The sequence below is a fragment of the Theropithecus gelada genome, chromosome 17 (genome assembly GCF_003255815.1).
Source record: "Theropithecus gelada isolate Dixy chromosome 17, Tgel_1.0, whole genome shotgun sequence".
NCBI classification, from domain to species: Eukaryota; Metazoa; Chordata; class Mammalia; order Primates; family Cercopithecidae; genus Theropithecus; species Theropithecus gelada.
In genome coordinates this window covers 77,936,623-77,954,769 of record NC_037685.1, presented here as the reverse complement: position 1 = coordinate 77,954,769, position 18,147 = coordinate 77,936,623, and positions in this window count along the sequence as shown.

Genomic DNA, 18,147 nt, shown 5'->3' with positions numbered 1-18,147 from the left:
CATTAATTGTAACAAATGTACCACACGGGTGGGGGGTGTTGATAATGGAGGAGGCTGGCAGGGGAGGGCAGTGGGTATATGGGATATCCTTGTACCTTCTTCTCATTATTGCTGTAAATCTAAAACTGCTTGAAAAAAATCATCAACATTATGAACACTAATATCATGAATCACTGAATAAATCACAGGTTTTCCTAAACTAGGAGCTTCAATTAATCAGTTCACACTTAACATAGCAATCTTCAGGTCCAAAATTTAACATTGTTCATTTATTTTCTACTTTTCACAGGAATTTGGTACAGATAGGTGGAAGGAGCAATAGATGATGACAGTTCCATCAGATACTATATTCTTTTTTTAAAAGAAAGTAGTAAAAACTACCTAACATAAAATCTATCCTTTTAACAAATTTCAGTGTACAGGCAAAACAGTGTTGTTTACTATGTGCACATTGTTGTACAGCAGTCCTCTTGATTCCTTTTAGATGATTGAAACTCTGTATCCATTGAACATCAATTCCCCATTCTCCCCACCCCCGGCAACCATCACGCTACTTCCTGCTTCTATCAGTTTGACTATTCTAGAAACCTCATCTAAGTGGAATCATGCAGTATTTGGCCTTTTGTGGCTTACTTATTTCACACAGCATAATACCCACAAGGTTCATCCATATAGCGTGAGACAGAATTTCCTTAAGACTAAATAATATTGAATTATGTGATTCTATTTCACATATTCTTAATCCATCCATCCACTTACAAACATGTAGGTGGTTTCCACCTCTTGGTTATTGTGAATAGTGCTGCTGTAAGCATGGGAGCGCAATTATCTATTTGAGGCCTTGTTCTGAATTATGTGAAGATCTGGAGTGGGATGACTGGATCCTATGGTAGTCCTAGTCTTTTTTGAGGAAAGACCCCATCATTTTTTATAGAAGCTACACAATTTTACATTCCCAAAAGCACACAAGGATTTCAATTTCTCCATATCCTGGTATTTGTTATTTGCTTTTTTATAATGACCATCTTAGGTGTGAGGTGATATCTTGTAGCTTTGATTTTCATTCCTTAGGGATGTTAAACATTGAGTTTTAGGAGTTTATTATATATTTTGGATTATTAATTCCTTATTAAACATATGGTTTGCAAATATTTTCTCCCATTCCATAGGTTGCCTTTTCACTCTGTGGACTGTTTCCTTTGCCATAAAGCTTTTTAGTTTGATGTAGTCTTACCTGTCCATTTTGGTGCTGTATCTTGGGCTTCTTGTGTCACATTCACATTTGGTGTCACATTCAAGAAATCCTTGCTAAGACTAATGTCATAAGCTTTTTCCTACGTTTTCTTCTAGGAGTTTTATACTTTTAGGATTTATGTTTCCATCTTTACTCCATTTTGAATCTGTATTTTGTATATGGTGTAAGGGTCCAATTTTATTCATTTTTGATTGACAAATAATAATAGTGTATATTCATGGGGTACAAAGTTATGTTTTAATCTATATACACACTGTAGAAAGATTATACCAAGCTAATTAACATATCCATCAATTTCGTTCTTTTCAACATGGATATCCAGTTTTCCCAACACTATTTGTTGAAGAGACTATCTTTCTCCGTTGGTGATTTTAGCACCCTTGTCAAAGATCATTTGACCATATATGGATGTGTTTATTTCTGGGCTCTTGATTCTGTTCCATTGCTCTATATGTCTGTTTTTATGGGAGCAGCACACTGTTCTGATACTATAGCTTTCTAATATATTTTGAAGTCAGGAAGTATGAGGCCTCCAGTTTTGTTCTTTCTCAAGATTGTTTTGGCTATCTGGGACCCTTTGGAGTCCCATATGAATTTTAGGATTGTTTTCCTATTTCTGAAAAAAAAAAAAAAAAAAAAAAAAAAGCACTGGAATTTTGATACAGAATGCATTAATTCTGTAAATTACTTTGGGCAGGATGAGTGTTTTAACAATATTAAGTCTTTCAATCTATGAACACAGGATATCTTTCCATGTATTTGTATCTTTAATTTCTTCCAGCCATGTTTTTTAATTTTTCAGTGGATACGTATTTCGATCCTTGGTCAAGTTTAGTCCTGATCATTCTTTGATATTGCAAGTGGAATTATTTTCTTAGTTATCTTTTTCAGATTGTTCATGTCAGCGTATAAAAAGAGCTTATTTTATATGTTGATTTTATATCTTACAACTTTGAATTTATTCAACAGTTTGTGTGTGTATGCAGAGTTGTTTCTACATATAAGACTATAAGACATCATCTATGAATAGAAATAAATATTACATCTTCCTGTCAGATTTAGATGCCTTTTATCTCTTTTGTTTAGCTAAGACTTCCAGTACTATGTTAAATAGAAATAGCGAGGATGGGCATTCCTTTCTTCTTCCTCATCTTAGAGAAAAAGCTGCTAGTTTTTCACTATTGAATATGTCTGTTGTTTGTCATATATTGCCTTTATTATGCTGAGGTAATTTTTATTCCTATTTTGTCAAATGTTTTTATTAATCTTGTAAAGGTGTTGAATATTTTCAAATGTTTTTACTGCATCTATTGAGATTATCATGTAATTTTTATCCTTAGTTCTGCTCATGTGGTGTAACCATATTGACTGAATTTTAAATGTTGAACCATCCTTTCATCTCAGGGAAAAATCCCACTTGGTCATGGTACATGATCCTTTTGATGTACTATTGAATTCAGCTCGCTAGAATTTTTATGAGGATTTTTACATCTATGTTCATCAGAGACAGTAGCCTGGAGTTTTCATTTCTTGTAGTGTCTTTGCCTGACTTTGGTATCAGGATAATCCTGGCCTTTGAAAAGTGTATTTGGAAATATTCTATCCTCTGTAATTTTTGGAAGAGTTTGAGAAGGATTGATATGATTATTCAGTAAAGTCAACTGGTTCTGTGCTTTGTTTTGTTGGAAGATTACTGATTCAACCTCCTTACAAATTATAGATTTATTCAGATTTTCTATTTCTTCATAGCCCAGTCTTGACAGTTTTATATTCCTAGGAATTTATCCATTTCTCCTGGATTATACAATTTGGTGGTACATAATTGTTCCACCAAATTGTAATCTGTAATCTGATATCGTTTGGCTATATCTCCACCGAAATCTCATCCTGAATTGTAGTTCTTATAATCCCCATGTTTCATAGGAGGGACTTAGTGGGAGGTAATTTAATCATGGGGACAGTTACCCTCATGCTGTTCTTATGATAGTGAATGGTTTCTCATGAGATCTGATGGTTTTATAAGGGGCTTTTCCCACTTTTGCTCAGCACTTCTCCTTGCTGCCACCATGTGAAGAAAGACAAGTTTGCTTCCCCTTCTGCAATGATTATAAGTATACTGAAGCCTCCCCAGCCATGCAGAACAGTGAGTCAATTAAACCTCCTTCCTTACCCAGTCTTGGGTATGTCTTTATTAGCAGCAGGAGAACAGACTAATACATAATCCTTTTTATTTCTGTGGTATCAGTTGCTAACATCTCCTCTTTCATTTCTGATTTTGAGTCTTCTTTTTTTCTTACTCCAGCTAAGGATTTCTCAATTTTGTTGATCTTTTCAAAACAACAACTTTTAGTTTTATCCATTTTTTTTCTATTGCTTTCCTATTCCCTATTTATTTCTTCTCCAATCTTTTTATTCCTTCTGCTAATTTTGGGCTTAGCTTGTTCTTTGTGTTCTACTTCCTTGTACTATAAGATTAGATTGTTTATTGAGATCTATCTTTTTAATACAGACATTTATCACTATAAATTTCCATCATAGTACTTATTCTCTGCATTTAATAAGCTTTGGTATATTGTGTTTCATTTTGTTTGTGTCAAGATATATTCTAATTTCTCTTCTGATTTCATCTTTGGTCCATTGGTTGCTCAAGAGTGTTGTTTTTATGGAATGGGAGAAAATATTTGTAAACCATACATCTGATAAGGGATTAATATCCAAAATGCGTAAGGGATCAAACAATCCAAATAGCAAGAAAACAACACAATTTAAGAATAGGCAAAGGACCTGAATAGACATTTTTCAAAAGAACATATAGAATGGCCAAAAGGTATACGAAAATATGTTCAACATCACTAGTCATCAGGGAAATGCAAATTAAAACCGTAATAATCTATCAGTCACACCAGTTAGAGTGACTTTTATCAAAAAGACAAACAAGTGTTGATGAAGATATGGAAAAAGGCGTACTGTTTGTGAGAATGTAAATTAGTGCAGCCATGATGGAAAATGGTATGGATATCCCTGCAAAAATTAAAAGCAGATCATATGATTCAATATTCCCAACTGGGAATATATTCAAAGAAACTGAAATCAGTATGTTGAAGAGATATGTGCACACACCTGTTCATTGCAGCATTATCTACACAGTAGGTAAGATAAGGAACCAGTGTCCACCAAAAGATGAATAAAGAAAATATAGTATGTATACACAATGGAACAACATCCAGCCTTTAAGAAGAAGCCTTTAAGAAGAAGAAAATTCTGTCCTTTGCAACAACATGGATTAACCTAAAGGGCATATGCTGAGTGAAATAAGCTAGGCACAGAAAAAACACATACTACATAATCTCATAGGTGGAATGCAAAAAAAAAAAAATCAAACTTATAGAAGCAGACAGTAGAATGATGAATACCAAGTGCAAGGGAAAAGGGGCCGGGAATGGGGAGATGATGATAAACGGCACTAAGTTCCAGTTAGAAGGAATAGTTCTAGAAATCTTCTACACAGCGAGGTGACTAAAATTAATGATAATGTACTGTACACTAGGAAATTGTTAAGAGATTTTAAATGTTCTTACCACAAAAATATAAGTACATGAGGTGACGGAATTAAATTAGCCTGATTTAATAATTCCACAATGTATACATATATCAAAACACCATGTTGTAGTTCATAAATATACATAAAAAATATGCTGTTTTTTTGGTACCATTTGCATGGAGTACCTTTTTCCATCCCTTTCAGCATATGTGCATTCCTACATCTAAGCTGAGGCTCTTGTAGCATACAGTTGAATTTTTTAAATTATTGACTTCATGTCCTTTGAGGAATTTACTAAACTGTTTAAAGCAATTACCAATAAAGAAAATTTGCTATTGCCATTTTGTTGTTTTCTCTCTGTCTTGCAGCTTTTTGGTTCTTTTCTTCTTCTCTTGCTCTCTTCCTTTTGTGTTTTGATTTGTTTACAGTGATATGCTTTGACTCCATTATATTCTTTAGGTATTTTTGTGTCTTACCATGAGACTAACAAAACATTTTATGATCATAAGAAGCTGTCTTAACATGATAACAATTTAACCTCAACTGTATATTAGTCTGTTCTCACACTGCTGTAAAGATACTACCCAAGACTGGGTAATTTATAAACAAAAGAGGTTTAATTGTCTCACACTTCTGCATGGCTGGGGAAGCCTGAGGAACGTACTGTCATGGCAGAAGGTGAAGAGGAAGCAAGCACGTGCTTCACAAGGTGCAGGAGAGAGTGAGCAAGCAAGTGAAGGGAGAACTGCCAAACACTTTAAAAACTATCAGCTCTTGTGAGAACTCTCTATTCACAAGAACAGCATGGGGGAAACTGCTCCCCTGATCCAATCACTTTCTACCAGGTCCCTCCCTCGACATGTGGGGATTACAATTCAAGATGAGTTTTGGGTAGCAACACACAGCCAAATCATATCCAATTGCATACAAACACGCTCAGCTTTTCTCTCCCGCCTCTACCATTCTATGTTATTGATGTGACAAATTACATTGCTTCATATTGTGTATCTATTAATATAATGTCATATTTTTATACTTTTCTCTATCAGAGTTCAGTGATTTAGGCACCCCTATTATAGCATTATAGTATTCTGAGGTGTTTTTTTTAATTAAATTCCATTTTATTTTAAGTTCTGGGATACATGTGCAACATGTGCAGGTTTGTTACACAGGTAAACATGAGTCGTGATTTGCTGCACCTATCAACCCATCAATCACCTAGGTATTAAGCCCCACATGCATTACCTATTTATCCTAATGCTCTGCCTCCCCCATCCTCTGCACCTCCAACAGGCCCCAGGGTGTGTTGTTCTCCTCCCCGTGTCCATGTGTTCTCATTGTTCAGCTCCCTATATATTTACTTTTACCAGAGAGCCTTATATTTTAATATGCTATCATGTTGCTGTCTAGTATCTTTTCATTTCAACTTGAAAGACTCCCTTTAGTATTTCTTATAAGGCAGGTCTAATGATAATGAATTCCCTCTGCTTTTGTTTATGTGGGAAAGTCTCTATTACTTCATTTTTAAATAATACTCTTGCTGAATAAAGTATTCTTGGTTGGCAGTTGTTTTCTTTCAGGACTTTTAATGTGTTATCCCATTCTCAATTGCAAGGTTTCTACTGAAAATTTTTCTGGTAGTCTTCTAAGAGGCTCTTTGGTATGTAATGAGTCAGTTTTCTCTTTCTGTTTTCAAATTTTCAAATTGCCCCCCTTTTCTGTCACTTTTTATGTTTCTAATGTGTCTTGGTGTCGAATTTTGGGAGTGCCTCCTACTTGGGCTTCTTGAATTTGAATGTTCATTCCCTTTTCTAGATTTGGAAAGTCTTTGGCCATTATCTCTTCAAAAACATTTTCTTCCCTTCTCTCTCTCACATCTCCTTGGACTTCCACATTGCATATATTGGTCTGCTTGATGGTGTCTCACAAGTCCCTTAGGCTTTAACTCATTTTCATTGTGTGTGTGTGTGTCTCTAACTGGAGAATTTCAAATGATGTGTCTTCAAATTCATTATTTGTTCAAGTTTGCCATTGAACCGCTCTATAGAATAATTCAATTCAGTTATAATTTTCAGCTCTAAGATTTTTGTTTGGTTCTTATTTACATTCTCTTTCTCTGTTAATAAGATAATGTAAATTTGCTGATGCTTCATTTTCCTGAGCTCATTGAGCATCTCTATGGCAGTTTTAATTCTTTGTCAGTTAACTTGTATACTTCCATTTCTTTTTTCTTTTGAGACGGAGTTTCACTCTGTTGCCCAGGCTGGAGTGCAGTGGTGCGATCTCAGCCCACTGCAAGCTCCACCTCCTGGGTTGACGTCAGTCTCCTGCCTCAGCCTCCCGAGTAGCTGTGATTACAGGTGCCTACCACCACACCTGGCTAATTTTTTCTATTTTTAGTAGAGACGGGTTTCACTGTGTTGGCCAGGATGGTCTCCATCTCCTGACCTCATGATCCGCCCACCTCAGCCTCCCAAAGTGCTGGGATTACACGTGTGAGCCACCACGCCTGACCCTTCCATTTCTTTAAAATCAGTTTCTGAAGATTTTGTTCCTTTCATTGAGCCATGTTTCCCTGTTTCTTTCTGTGCCTTGTAACTTTGTGCTGGAATCCACACATTTCAAAAAAACAGTTACTTCTTCCATTTTTTACAATCTGGCTTCTTACAGGGAAAGACCTTCACCGATCATCCTGGTTAGAGATTCTGAGGGCCTTTCAAAGATTTTCTGTGGATGTGCCTCCTATGGACTTGCATGTATAAATTCCATATTAGAGGAATTTGTTTCCTTTTTCAGGAGCTCATAGCCTCTTGTTCCCTCTGGTGTCTGTCTGTGGTACTGCAGGTTTTCTGGGAATGCTGCATGTACCTAGCTTTCTCATTACTACAGGCTTCTAGAACATGCCAGATCCCATAGATGCTCCAAGTCAGGTAAGACAGAAACCAGTCCATCAGGGAGCCGTCTGAAAAGTCAGAACATTGGATGTATGCTCTAACTCTTTCATTCCCCAGAGAGAAGCCAAGAGATCAGGGATTTCTCCTGCTTATATTCTGCACTAAGCCAGGAGTAGGTAGTATGGTGAGTGAGTGCTCCACACCACTGCCTTTGTTCTCAGTGGCTCCAATCTGATGCTCTTTCCTGTCTACACTGAGATTCATGCAAGACAGAAATCACATCCTCAGGCAGCCTCTGGAAAACTCTGAACATTGACTGTACAATGCAGTCCTCTATTTTCCTCACCAAGAAGAAGCTGGGAATTGAAAACTTTCTCCAAGTTGTGCAACAGTGAGCCAGGGGGAGGGACTATAGCAAGTGAGTGCCACAAATGTTTCTGTCAGTTATGATGCCGCTGGTTTCAAGATCACCTGGAACACAGGAGCCTGTTGTTTCTGGATTGCTCACAAAGAGAACTGGTCCATGTATTATTGTTGAGTTTATGTCTTCACAGGAAGGAAGAGGGTCTGGAGCTTCCTATTCCACCATCTTGCTGACCAGTTCTAAACTATGTATTTTTAACAGATGTTGATATGACCCTACACTCTCCTCAAACTGCAATTTTTTCACCTCTGAAATGAAGGCCTATACTAAATAACTTCAATTTCCTGCAAAATCCAACAGCACACAAATTTAGAGATTAATAATATGAGAAAAAATTAAAAAGCAGAGGCAAAAAAGAGACATCACACTGAAGAAGGTGAATGTATATTGCAAAACACACTGTCATTTAGAGTTTTATGGGCATGACAAACTAAAAATATATCCCATAAGTCTTTATTTATCAGAATAAAACATGCCTCGCCTTTTAAAATGTCTTTCAACCTTTACATACAAATTATCTATGCTATACCTCTGAACCTTAAAAACAACTTTTATGTAAAACATTATCATTAGAAATGTAATAATTATATGATTAGTAATAAAAAATGATAACAGTTACAGCTACAATGTTGATTAGACAGGGACTGGCTTAGAATCTTATATAACACAAGCTAAACTAAACTATTAATGAATGCTACTCAATTCTGGACCAACTAGGACTGCCTTCTAGATAACTGGATTTCTAAAACAATAGCAATACGACAATGCCACACACATTTAGATTAAAGATATTCAACCAGAGATGAAAATGTAAAAATGTATCCATTACCTTGTTCCAATTTCTACTATACCCATCATTGTGGCAGCTTCTCAGTCACGAGAGTACATGCCTCAAGCTCCTTCTGCTGGAAGTTCATCAACGTGAAACTTCAAGCAGCTGCAAATAATTCATTTATCTTCCCTTTCCTATTACATACACAGTTTAACCCCATTTTAAACAGCTTAAAGTTCAGTAGTAAATGCTTGTGGCCAAATATAACCATAATGCTCAGAAAACAAATTATTTCTTACCCTCCAACTGTTCCTAAAATGAGAAGCCACAAAAGCAATTTATGAGGAAAGATATGTACATATCAAGGCAATGAGACTGTTTTTTCCACATGATTTCTTCCATTTATTTTCTGCCAAAATAAAAATATAGATATTTCATAACATTTGTCAGAATGTGATGGGTCCTACATACAAAATGCCAACAAATTTTAACAAATGTAGAAATACCAACTAGACTTTAAAGCCTGAATTACATGGTTGAAAGTGCTGAGGACAAAGCATTTCATACAAGTAATTTGGGCACATGTCTGGAGAGAAGATAAGCTTGACATGCCTTAGTGGGGAAAAGCGGGGAGATTGGCTGAAGAAGCATAATGGGTAAGGGGAGAACAGTAAAGATGAGGATAAAGAGGAAGACCGGAGCCAGTTAAGACACGCTGCATGGACTCATTGACAAGAAGCCTACATTTTATTCTAAGGAACATAGAGAGTCATTGGTGAATTTTAAGGAGGAAAATGATGGTGATAGTGATAGCAACCATGTATAGAATTGAGAAAGGCAATTAAATCCTAAATCCCAAGGATTTTTCCAATTGTTGTTTGATCCCAGAAATATAAGTACAGGAACTGAAAATACAGACAGTGGTCAGTGCTTATGATGGCTGATTTTATGTGTCAACCTGGCTAGGATATAGTACTGGTTATTTAAGCAAACACTAATCCAGGTGCTGCAGTGAAGGAACTTTGTAGATATGGTTAACATCTACAATCAGTTGACGTAAGTAAAGGAAGCTATCCTTGTCATGCAGGTGGGCCTCACACAGTCACTTGAAGAACTTAACAGCAAAAACAGAGGTTTCCTGGAGAGGAAATTTGGGTTCAAGAATACAACATCAATTCATGCCTGAGTTTCTAGCCTGCTGGTTTCAGATTTGCTAGTTCCCACAAGCACCTAGGTCGATTTCTTAAAATTATCTATCTATCTATCTATCTATCTATCTATCTATCTATCTATCTATCTATCTATCTATCTATCTATCTGTATGTGTGTGTGTGTGTGTGTGTGTTCATAATAACTCCATTTATGTAAAGAGCCACAACTCCAAAACTAGTGTTTTTTCAAGTTGGAGGTCCATGGCAGCAGTAATGTCATAACTATGTTGAATAAATAAAAGAGCATGTCTGTTTGAAAGTAAAGGTGAACGTAAGTTTGGGTTTGATTGTTTTAGTTTACTTTTTAAATTTAGATTGTTTGTTCTTAAATTAACATGACCACACAAAAAAACATTGAAAAATAAAGGAAGCAAAGGTACTAAATGGTAACATAACTATTTCTACTTTAGTGTATCTCTTTTTACATATGCATATTCAAATAAATACATGCTGTATGTGCAGTGTTATAACTCAACAATTATAAGCACTTGTGTGTTATCAAAAAGTCTTTATAACCACTATTTTAATAGCTGCATTTTATATATATACATATATATACATATATATACACAAATATATAAATATACATATATATATATTTTTTTTAAATATGGAGTCTCGCTGTGTCACCCAGGCTGGAGTACAGTGGCATGATCTCAGCTCTCTGCAACCTCTGCCTCCTGGGTTCAAGCAATTCTCCTGCCTCAGCCTCCCAAGTTACTGGTACCTACAGGTGCAAGCCACGATGCCCAGCTAATTTTGTATTTTTAGTAGAGACAGGGTTTTGCCATGTTGGTCAGGTTGGTCTTGAACTCATGACCTCAGGTGATCCACCTGCCTCAGCCTCCTAAAGTGCTGGGATTACAGGTGTGAGCATCGTGCCCGGCTCCATTATAGTCTGTTGATTAAATATATCAAAACTTAAGGCATCCCTTATGGAATATATACATTGTTCTCACTGTTGCTATGATAGTAACTATCACCATTATCACCTTTTTCAATATTTGGGCTCGTTTCACCTAAAAAAAAAAAATCCTGGAGAGAGAATTTTGGATTCAGACATTATTAATATTCAGCCAGTGTACACTAGTACAGTTGTATGGTGTTATAATATATTGAAATGTACTCATGAAAGTTAATAAAGAGCCACTGTCCACTACCCTCTAAGTATCCCCATTCCCCTCCCTTGCAACTACTCTGACATCTCCAGGATCCCAAAACTCCAAGCTTAACACCTAACTGCACCACAAGCAGGGACCTGATTGGTCAATGGTCATGTTTGACTTATTGCTTAAATACTTTGACACCTTGAGGTGAGAGGCATTTATATAAGTTATGACATTTATATAAGTTAATTCAGTTTTAACATTTAACTTATATTAATGTAATAGTATTGGTACTATAACATTTAAGGAAGGATGACCTGATTTCAGCCAATTCACCCTCTTCTGATCATTCCAGCCTCTTCTGGGGCTAGAAATGTCTTAGAAGTTGCCATGAAATACACCCCAGCCCTTACCCCACCTCCCCTCAGCACTCCACACAGGTGCCTATTCTTGTTCCCTGAGATATTGCAAACTGGCAGGATCTCTTTCCTTGCCACTCCACTCCTCATCTTCACTTTAGTAAATCTTAATCTCCACAGTTAGCCTTTTTCTTCTCTCCTGTGTGGGGACAGAGTATCTATAAATATTTTTGATTTGTTGGTGATGCAGAGTCTATATTTTTTACTGTTGTCCTAGAGACAGTAGGACATTGAAAGATCATTTTTTAAAAAATGTCAGGGCCCCTGAGGGATCAGACAACTCTGAACTCCATGAACAAGCTATTTTTCTCTCTCTGAAGTAAACACTTAAGGGTACCTAATCTTGACAAAAGAAAAAATATTCTTTTTCTGCATTTCATTTAAAAAAATGCACACAGGGTGTTCATACTGAACATATTTTTTCAAAAATATTATTTGGTCAAAGTAATCAGTGAGGCAGGGTTATTGCACAGCATGATAGTCACTACTCGTGTAGCTACTGCAATATACAATCTTAATTTAGTGACATTCAATTCAGTTTTGGGGCCGGGCACAGTGGCTCATGCCTGTAAGCCCAGCACTTTGGGAGGCCAAAGCAGGCAGATCACGAGGTCAGGCATTCGAGACCAGCCTGGCCAATGTGGTGAAAGCCTGTCTCTACTAAAAAAATAAAAAATAAAAATACAAAAATATAAAAATTAGCTGGGCATGGTGGTGGGCCTCTGTAGTCCCAGCTACTCAGGAGGCTGAGGCAAGACAATCGCTTGAACCTGGGAGGCGGAGCTTGCAGTGAGCCAAGGTCACACCACTGCACTCCAACCTGGGCAACAGAGTGAGACTCTGTCTCAAAAAAAAAAAAAAAAAAAAAATCGGTTTTGGAGTTCTTCCCACAGCTCATCTCTTTTCCTTTTTGCTGTACCTATCAGTTTTGAGAGTCACTCCTAAAGCAAGAATGAGTATGACATAATTAATTAAATCATTAAAGAACAGATGAACCTAGTTTGGAATGACTGGGGATTTAATCCTCAGAGAAGATATGTGGGGAAAATTTAGGGTGCTATAAGGCAGCTATCCTAGAGAGAATTAACATATGAAAATCCACTAAATCAAACATCAAAAATTGTCCTAACATACCCGACTTAAAAGTGGGATAGAATTTGCTTTTGTTTTTAAATGAAACTGACATCACCAAGAAATAACTATGATAATCTCATCAGAAACTCTTCAAATATTTAAAGAAAAAATATCCATTCGACAGTGAATACACACTTAGATGGTTCACTGGTAAACAGAATACACAATCTGCAGGAATTCTGCCATCTACTTGGCAAGTGGAGCGATAGAGTTGCAAAGTTATGCTAAGCATCAGCTAGGAGAGTAACTTAGAAAAGTGAGTTTTCATGTTAGTTGTGGAAATGCTCACAAAGTGAAGCCTGTGCTGGGCCTTAGAAGGTAATTATAATTTGAGGAAGTGAAAACAAGGTAAGTGCAATTAATTTCTAGTTAATTCAATCAACTGAAATAGAAACCTATTGGGAATAATGAATGTTTCTCTCCTGTTGTTCTAAAGAGAAGCTAGAGTTGTTGATTAGCTTCATAGAGGACACTGAAGGTTCAGGTTTGGGATGGTTCCCCTGAAGACAACAGGAAATCAACCTATGGGAGAGTGGCTGAAAGAAGCGCCTAGGGAAAATAAAACCAGAGTTTGTGTGCAGCAGGTGTAGAAAAACGCAAGTGATATTGCAATAGTCCAAGTAAGCAATGGCATAACTGTAACAAGGCTTCTAAGCTCCCTAAGATTAAAAAAAAAAAAAAAATCAGATAACTTTTCCACATTTGTCATCCAGCAGGTGGGAAAGATGGTAAGAGAATATAAAAAAAGATAGTAAGATTTCCTTTTAAGAACATCTCTTACCTACTCTGTCCTACCTGCTCATCAATATAGGTGCTGCTCTTGGTACCTGGTCTGGGGACAATCACACACAGATTCACTCTCTATATTTGTCATACAAAAAGCCTTCTAAAATTTGATATTTTTTTCGATTGTCAGTAATTCCATGTTTTCAAAAATATGGATGTGTAAGTGTTAGGGACAGGCAACGTGCTGTGGGCCCTGAGTGCCCCAAGCAGTCTTGCTAAGTGTGCTGAACTGCAAGGCCTGACTATCCCCAGAGCAACCACTCTAACTAGTCGCACAGGCAATCAAGTAGGTCAGGGTGACCAGACTGTGACCACTGTGAGACCACGAGCTCATGAAAGGAGGCAAACTGATTTTTTTGCTGCTTCCTACGAAAGGTGCTGAGCCTTTGACCCATGTTCCTCTTGTGTCATAATCTACTGCATGCCTAGCCCTTGCGTGGGCCCATCACGATGCCCTATGAGACTCAGAGACTGGGAACCTGGCACTACCATGTTGATGTGCCTGCTGTTTGCTCTACTGTGAGTAATAAGCTGTCTTTCTCTGATCCATGGTGTCTTGTCTATTCTTGTATTTATGGAGTGATGGCTTTGCTATCTTCTATGAGGTTGGAGCTCTTCTCAAACAGCAAGTTGGGTGTCAAGACAGACAATGATATTCTGAAAAAAAAAAAAAAAAAAGGCAAGGGCCTTATGGGCCAGGCTCAGGTACATGAGAAAACTCCCAAGAAGCCAGTAGCAAATGCTCTCACCAAGTGATGGGCCAAGAGGTGGGGAGAATAAACAATCCCACTCCTTTTTTATTCATTAACAAACAGGAGTTGAGTCACTGAATAGAGGCTGAGTGGTAGGATCAAAACAAGCTGCCCAAAGAGTACCATGATGTTCTTGATCTCCTGTGGAACAGTGGCCTAGGAAAGCGCCCTGGACTGTCAGGGAGGAGAGCACAACTGCTCCCTGTTTTAACATCTGAAACTAGAACAAGCTCTAGAGTGCATCACACCCCAGTACAGATTACTAAGATATCCACCTACAGCAAAAAGGAGAGGAGGGAAATCCAAGGCCAGTTTGATCAGTGGACTGAGGATCTGTTAGAGACACAGCTAGCACATCTGTGTGATGAGGAAGCAAAAGAGATTATGCTCTTAGAAGATAAATGGCAGCAACTAGCCCAGCTCATACTTGACCCCATGCCTCCAGCCTCTGGAGACTACTCAGTTGAGAAAGAATCTTACTCTTTTTTGTTTGTTTTTATTTTTGTTTTTTGAGACAGAGTCTCACTCTGTCACCCAGGCTGGAGTGCAGGGGTGCAATCTCAGCTCACTGCAAGCTCCACCTCCCGGGTTCATGCCATTCTCCTGCCTTGGCCTCCCGAGCAGCTGGGACTACAGGCGTCCGCCACCACACCCGGCTAATTTTTTTGTATTTTCAGTAAAGACAGGGTTTCACCGTGTTAGTCAGGATGGTCTCGCTCGATCTCCTGACCTCGTGATCCGCCCGCGTCGGCCTCCCAAAGTGCTGGGATTACAGGCATAAGCCACCGTGCCCAGCCGAGAAAGAATCTTATTCTACAGTAAGGCTTCCTACTTTGGATTTCTGTTTAATGACTATGCTGTGGCCCACATATGGCGACCTTCCACAAGGCCAATGAAGTGAAAAAGGCCTGTATAGAGTGACTTCCTCCATGGAGATCAATGATACTCTACTAGAGGAAGTCAAAAAGTGGGGTGACTTCCTTAGAACCACCTATTCCTTCAGTACCTCCACTGCCTGAGCCTGCGCTCCTGAAGTCTGATTTGATAGAGTTTTAAGAGAAGGAAGACTCGGGATGAGTCCGGTCTCTCTGTCCCCAAGAGGATCAAAAGTCTTACACCCCAGTGAGGGTACATAGCTCAAGGCCCCTGTCCACTCATTGCAATAGACTCACGGTTACTCTGCTGCTAACTCACTGCCTCCACTGGTGTATAATAGCCTATTGACAGTTTTCCAGCTGTGGTCACACCAGAGTGGCACTGGAGACAAAGCTATGCCATGTTTTGGGAGAGCCAAGATATTCACAACAAGACAATGGCATCCTCACAACAGAAGGCATCTAAGAGTGGGCAAAAGGACATGGTATTCCATACACATTTCAGATCCTTACAATCCTGAGGCTGCTGGCATTATCAAGAGATAAAACAGACATTTAAATAGTTGACTGAAAAAGATTGCTTGACAGAACATGTTGTCAGCATTGTAAACAACAACTTCGACAGTAAGGACATTAAGTGCAGCTGTTTCTGACAAAGAAATAAGCCCTTTGAAATTATTGCTTAGGAAAATCAGGACGAAAGGGAAGACAGGAAATGGAATGCAGAGACCAGATCTCCGTATCTGTGATTCTGAGAATACCCAACTTCTTTTTTCCCATTGATTCTAGTGTCTGGGGGCCCAATAAGTTTTATTTTAAGGTGGCAATTAAACAATATGAAGTGGGTGATTCCAACCTGTTGCCTGAACTACACCTGGTTTCAGTTATTGGGTATGACAGCTCACAGACTCTGAGCATAAGCAGCTGACAGAATGTGTAAACCCTACATTACCCCTCCATCGGCCCACTTGGACAATGATAGGGACATCACAGGTCATTACAAGTTCTATTACATTTCCCCAGCCCCGATGACACCCAACCCACTGGACTGAGCAAAGGAAGAATTTGCAGCTATTTCAGTAGGACAAACTGTGTGACTATGAGCGAGGAAAGAAAAACAACTCTGGCACCTAAAGAGGGAAGATCTTAGACCCTGAGAAATGTTGAGAGAAAAGAACATTTAATGCCCCCCACTTGTCCCCTAGATCTAGCCCCACCTGACAAAACAATCATATGGTCTTCTTGAGTCAAGCAGCAGCTATGCTAGCAATATGACTCACTGCTGGATCTATTGTCATCTTCCACGTGCTATGAGAACAGAAAAATTCATGTGGGCATAACTATCCAATAATTTTTTTGCTGTGTTTGACCCTTTTGTCAACAACTCCAAATGTGGACCTCTTCTCTCCCAAATGACAAACACATGGACTGTCACACCTCATTTCAATATGACTGATAAGAACTCACATGTGTCTCCTAAGGCCCAAGCAACTTTGGGTTATGCCACATACGGCAATCCAGTCTGTAACTACTTCGTGACAGCGCCTATTAGGCTTAACCAAACCCATGTAACGGTGATCCCAGTCAAGTTAAAAAAACAAATCCTGAATTGGAGTGACCTGTGCCTTTATGAGTCATGTGTTTACATGTGAAGGAGAGTAGACCATGGAACATCTGCCACTGGAGAAAGAGGTTAATTTTTGTCCCATTTATTGTCTTCTGTAATTATTGGCACTGACACCACCCCTTGCTCTACATTTATTTTATGAAGACACAGAATAAAGAGGGCTGCTATACCAGGAACATACTGACTCCTCATTCCATACAGCAGTATAGATACTGTTCCCTAGTAGTGAAATTCAGAGAGGTAGTAAACAGGAACCCATCCTTAAACTCAGCTACTATAGCTAATGAAACAGCACAAACCCTAGAAGATCAGCAGGCCAATCCAAACTCCCTTGTATGGATCATAATGGATAAAAGACCACCCTTAGACTGCATCCTTGCTGAATATGGAAGAGTGTGCACAGTCACCTACACCTGTGTTGTGTTTGGATTAACGTGAGTCATATAGAACACTCTACGTCATAGGAAACGGAGCTAAACGGTTATCTGAAATGAGACCTGCTTGTCCCCGCTGGGGCTTATTAAGTAGGCTGAGCCAGGGATGCTATGCATATGGCTAAGGCCAATACAGCAGATGGGCCTCATCCTGCTGACCAATATTTTGTTGATAGTATCTCTAATGTGAAAAATTTGAGTTTGGCCAGAATATATAAGGCCAATGGGTAGACTGTTGAGAAAGGCAGGCTACCATGGGCCCTGAGAGTCTCTTCACGTCCTTGCCTACTGTGCCAAGGCCTCGCTGTCCTCTAATGTTGAGCAGTTTCCACAGTTAATCACAGGCAAATAAAGTAGTCAAGGCAACCACAATGTGATTATGTTGTGTCTTGTTGCTCCCCAAGTGGGAGAAGGATCTGGCTCACTTCCTGCTTGCTCTAAAAGGTGCTGAGTCCTTGGCTCTGTGTTCATCTCCTGCAACACCAACCACTGCCCACTGGGCTCATTGCGTGGCCTGTGGGATTTGGTGCCAAAGAAATTGGTACTGCCTTGTTGATGCTCTTGCTGTGCTGTAAATAACAAACTGTCTCACTCAGATTATTGTCTAGCTTTGGCATTTAAGGAGTTGCAGAAGGTTTACTCCTTGATGTCCATTATGAGCTTAAGACTTCTTTCCTGACAATAAATAAATCCTCAAACAAAACATATAATAAGCCAATAAAGAATGCCAGAGTGAACATGAGCCTCATTAGAGAAAGTAGGAACTATATACTTAATAAGCTTAAACAATAAATTAGTGAGGAAAAGTAAATGTAATCCTAGTCACTAAAAATAAGTATATACATACATACTTAAAGCAAAAAAGAGAAAGGATAGCAACAGCAATCCAGATAAATCTGAATTTATCTAACAAACCT